Below are 5,374 nucleotides of genomic sequence, written 5' to 3'. Positions count from 1 at the left end.
TTTAAAACATGCAGAGGGGCATGCATAAGATGAACGAAGTAAAACATGAAATACTTCTTATCCGTTAATTCAAATACAAAAATATGTAAACAGATTATTGGATCTGGACAACCGTTCCTCATCAAAAGAAGCAGTTCCACTTCACTGCTCGCGAAGCTGTACGAATGATATCCGGTTACTATTCGTGTAAATACTTAAGAACAAATCTCTCAATCATTATTACTCTCTTTTTCTTAAAGAACACTTTGATGCCTCTTCTTTCCTCCTATAAACGTAAATTCATGGATTTCCAGAATGCCTTTTAAGCGCGTGGTTGTGTGTGTGCGCAAGCCGCGCAGTCGGCTGGTCTCGTGCGCGCGTCCCCTGCACTTTGTACGTTGCCTGCACGGAATACAGGGAAATACTGAAGCCAGCCTGACAAAACAAGGGGTGGGCGCACGAAACACATGTCTCTAAGTGAAAAAGCTTTTAACGCCGAAAAGACAAAAGAAGAAATCTTTCGCCCGTGGTGAAAAGGACTCTGCAGCGTGCCACCGCAATAAATCTCTGCCTGTGGATCGGCGAACGCCCTTCGACTCGTCCACTCACAGGAAATTGAGAGCGAAAAGCCGAATTTAGACGCGGTATGTTTCAGTGGGTTTGGGTGTTGAATTGTCGATGTACAGGGAAATGGTGAGTTGTGAGGAGCATCTCTGGAGCGCAGCCACTTGCGTATCTCTGGTGCACCAAGTGGTTGCCTCCTGTCGATTATCTTCACATGGAAATGTATATACCTACCCTCAGAAACGCGGAAAGTTATCAAGAAAATCTCTCACATACCACAAAACGAGATGTGGGCGTTATGGTATCAGAAACATGCACTATGCAAAACCACTCATGCCTTCTATTGGCTCGCGCTCTGACACATTGCACGTTGATAGGCTAAGGGGGACATCTCTGCTAGTGGCCATTGTTTCCACCTACAACGACTTGCACGCGGGGTTTAACCGTGCCGGCCCGTTTTGGTTGCGTGTTCCACCTCGCCGGCGTTCCAGTTCCGGCGTCGCGCGGTACCTTCTTTTCGCTGTTTTTCATGCAGGCTCTCCAAAATCGCGGGGTTCTTCTGCCGGGCGCACAGACCGGGCCTGAGTATGCCATAACCGTAGACGACGCCGCAGGACATCGCTCCGGCTGGCAACTACAACGAAGATGAACATAGTTGACTGTGATTTAATTGTAATAGTTTCTAAATGATGCCGAAGTAACAACATACTGATACCCGGTTAGGGTAAAAACCAATGAACTTAATGCTTTGACGCAAGCTCAGGACAGCACGGACAGGCGAAACGCCACCTTTTACAACATGCGTATGTTTCTAATGGAGATCGCTAGCTAACGCGCGAGTATATGCTCCGACGTCCGACACCTCACACACAACGGCTACACGATATAAATAAACAGAGCGACTGTTTCTCCATGACACCGACGTCTGTCGGTTCTGTACTTGTCTTACACTTCTGTCCCTGTTGTTGGAAGCAGAGTATGCGGAGCGTGGTGAAGCTCTGAGTTCCTTAACCAGCTGAACGGCTGTGTTGTTTTTGGTGTTTCTCATTGGAAGATGACGTCACGGCGCTCCGCGCCTACACTGCGTTCGTTGGCATATAGTTACTCGCCCCCAGTTCGCGCTACAGACGTTAATGGAGACGCCACGCATTAAAGTGAGCCTCGGCCTAACTGATGCCTAACCATACCGTACTTAAGTCCGAGCGAGGCCCATGCAGTGGAAAAGCGCACGATACAGTGGTTTGACCAATCACACAGAGCGCCGGCAGCCGTAACCAATCAGGGGCATACTGGGCTCTGGTTTCGAGACAGAGGGCGTGAAAAGAGCTGGGAGTTTAATCAAATTTCAAATGAAAAACACGTGTTTTATTTTCTCAGAAACATTTTAACTTTTCAGTCTGGTCTGTTGACTTTTTCATAATAATTTTTTAACCCTGATACTCCAGATCTTCAGGGTTAAGTACCCAAGCGTCTGGGTGCTGGTCGCTGGTGGTTCTGTACTTTAACAATGCATCTGCTACAAAGGCTGATTAAATCCTGCAGATTCTGGATGAGGAAAGAGGGGAGGCATCGGTGAGCGGGTGGGGAGGGGGAGGCGAAGGGAGGGGAGTCTGGAGGGTATCTGCCCTGTGGATGGATGGAACATGCGCAATGAAAGCTTCACGAGGGAAATAGAGGAATTTGCCGCTTCCCGCCGCGGTGTCCTCCCTGCGAGGAGGACGAGAGAGAGATGAGAGAGTTTATGTGTCATCGTGGTAAACGCTGTGAGCGAAACAGCAGCACTTCTGCTTTCCTCGGCAGTCTTTCAAAGTTCTGCTCGTTGGATCCTCGGCACGACACACATCTCGCAAACGCAGCTTCAAACTGCTGCTGAGGGGCAACAGCAGACGACACGCTGCTCTTTACTACTTTCATGCAGAATTCCATTATTTTTCTGCTTGCTTATTTCACAACACACACACCACACACGGCACACACACACACAACACACCACCACACACACACACGACCACACACAACCACACACACACACCCACACACACCCACCACACACACACCACACACACACAACACCACACACACCAAATGCATACACAAAAGATAACTCGAACTCACATCCACACACACAGCGGTATGAAGACATTGACTGCAGAGACTTTTTTGGTGACCTATTTAGTCATTTTCATCAGGATTTAGCGGAGACTTTATTGCTTGTGTGAGGTGGGACCGACCCACGCACAGCACACCCCCCACACCACAACACACACACCCACCAACTGCATATACACCGCGGTGCACAGAGTTTAACTGGTCTCCACGTAGGCAGGTCCCTCTGCTGGCAGCAGGGCTCGGGTTGGGCTCCTGGATACTATAACGGAAATTGTGTGGTGTGGCCGCTGCTGCTGTGTGTGTGTGTGTGTGTGTGTGTGGTGTTATGTGTGCTTGTGTGTGTGTGGTGTGTGTGTGTGTGTGTGTGTGTGTGTGTGTGTGTGTGTGTGTGTGTGTGTGGTGTTGGCGTGTTTTTCTGAATAAAATGTGAAATGACTTAAATATTTGGGAAATCTCTATTTATGGGTGGTGTGCTGGCTAGGTTCATGTTAATGATGTGGCCACGTCACGGATGGAAGAACACAATTGGAGATGGTGTTGGGGAAGGCAGAAAGGAAGTAGTTTAACACATGTGACGGAAACAACATGGCAGCAGCGTACAATTTAAGTCTAACAAGCCAGGTTTGATGTAATGGCTGTAATGCTACTTCTCTGACAGCTCTCTAACTCTTCCTGGTTACATCCCAGTGGGGTTCGGGATGGGGTTGAGTCAAGCTTTCCACAACAACATTCTTTATGGACATCCGTTTAGAGAGGTTCCCGCCCCTTGCCTATCCACAACTAACCGTGTTTTGAGCCGCCTAGCCACATCGAAGTAGCGTCTACCGTGATACCGCGTGTCCTAGTCTCCCTCCATGGTGGTGTTACTGATTTGGCTAATTATGTTCACCTGTGCCCCTTGTGTTTCTCCTCCCCTTCTCAGCTGTTTCTCCTCTGTGATTACCCCTCTGTGTATTTAGTCTTGTCTTTCCCTGTGTTCAGGGTCGGTTCGTTTTTTGTTTCCTGAAGTTGTTTCAGCGGTGAGTGTTCCTGTCTTTCCTAAGTCAATTCCTGTTTTAAGCCTTGAAATAAAGGTATTTGTTTAGTCACTTGAATCTGCATATTGGGTCCTGCTTCTTTACACACATCGTAACAGAACGAACCGACCAAATATGGGCCCAGCAGATCCTTTGGAGCAGGAAATATTGGAGTTTTCAGTTTCTTTGATTAACTGCTCTGATCGGTGGATGGGAGCGTCCAGGGTTCAGCAGAGAGAGGCTGCTCTGGCAGAAGCACGCCAGATTACAAGGAAGAAACCAGGCTTGGTTAAATTCTTACCGGGCGGGATTTTGGATTTCCTCATGTTGTGTTATCCCCTGCCTGCTAGCCCCGACATGCTAGCTCCCTGCCTTCCAATTCCCGTCATTACACCACAGGCATCGGAGTGGTCCGTCTGGCGTCAGCTCCTGCTTCTCACCCAGTGTTTGCTCGAGAACCGGTCCCAGCAGCCATGGTTCCGGCCCTGGTTCCGGCCCCAGCAGTCATGGTTCCGGCTTCAGTACCGGCCCCAGTAACCATGGTCCAGGCTTCAGTTCTGGCCCCAACAGCCATGGTTCCAGAACCAGTTCAGCCCCCATCAGCCATGGTTACAGACCCAGTTCTGGCCCCAGCAGCCATGTTTCCGACTCCAGAACTGGACCTTACAGCCATGTTTCCGGCTTCAGAACCGGACCTTACAGCCATGATCCAGGCTTCAGTTCCGGTCCCCTCAGCCATGGTTCCGTCTCCAGAACCAGCCCACACAGCCATGGGTCCGTCACCAGAACCGGCCCCAGCAGCCATGATCCAGGCTTCAGTTCTGGTATCCACAGCCATGGTTCCGGCTCCAGAACCGGCCCATACAACCATGGTGCCGGCCCCAGTTCCAGCCATGGACCCGACTCCAGTACCTCGTCTCTTGTCGGCGTACCGGCCGACGCTCACCCTATGTCCCGTCCCGTTGGAGGTTCCGCTGGGGGTCCTGCCGGCTCCGTGTCCTGTCCCGTTGGTGGTCCCGCCGACTACTCTCCTGCCGGGGGTCCTGCCAACCCTATGTCCTGTCCCGTTGGGGGTCCCGCCGACTGCTCTTCTGCCGGGGGTCCTGCCAACCCTATGTCCTGTGCCGATGGAGGTTCCGCTGGGGGTCCTGCCGGCTCCGTGTCCTGTCCCGTTGGAGGTCCCGCCGACTACTCTCCTGCCGGGGGTCCTGCCAATCCCTTGTCCTGTTCCGTTGGAGGTCCCGCCGACTACACTTCTACCGGGGGTCCTGCCTCTATGTCCCGTGCCATTGGAGGCCCCGCCATCACCTGTCCTGCCGGGGGTACTGCCAACCCCTTGTCCTGTTCCGTTGGAGGCCCCGCCATCATCTGTCTCGCCGGGGGTCCTACCAACACCTGGTCCTCTTCTGTGGGGGATCCTGCCGAGGCCTATCCCACCGGCTCCGGTTCCTGTTCGGCCCACACCGGGCTCTGCTCGGCCTCTGGAGCTGTCTGTTCTTCGTCCTCGAGCCCGGCCCCCTGAGAGTCGCGGTCTTGGCCCTCGAGCCCGGCCCCCTGAGAGCCGCAGTCTTCGCCCTCGAGCCTGGGCCCTTAGGGCCACGGCCTTCGCCCTCGAGCCCGGCCCCCTGAATGCCGCGGTCTTCGCCCTCAAGCCCGGCCTCCTGACTTCCCGGCCGCGGTCCTCGCCCTCATGCTCGGCCCCCTGA

General features: G+C 52.6%; 1 protein-coding gene across 1 annotated transcript in view; it reads right to left on the bottom strand.

The window, feature by feature from the left end:
• The window catches only part of cluha (clustered mitochondria (cluA/CLU1) homolog a), a 27,193-nt gene that overhangs the window by 3,030 nt on the left and 18,789 nt on the right, over positions 1 to 5,374 (bottom strand). The gene's annotated exons all lie outside the window — the stretch shown is intronic.

The sequence above is a fragment of the Notothenia coriiceps genome, unplaced genomic scaffold (genome assembly GCF_000735185.1).
Source record: "Notothenia coriiceps isolate Sejong01 unplaced genomic scaffold, NC01 NC01_scaffold00037250, whole genome shotgun sequence".
In the NCBI taxonomy this organism is placed as follows: domain Eukaryota; kingdom Metazoa; phylum Chordata; class Actinopteri; order Perciformes; family Nototheniidae; genus Notothenia; species Notothenia coriiceps.
This window is presented reverse-complemented; position numbering and strand designations above follow the sequence as displayed.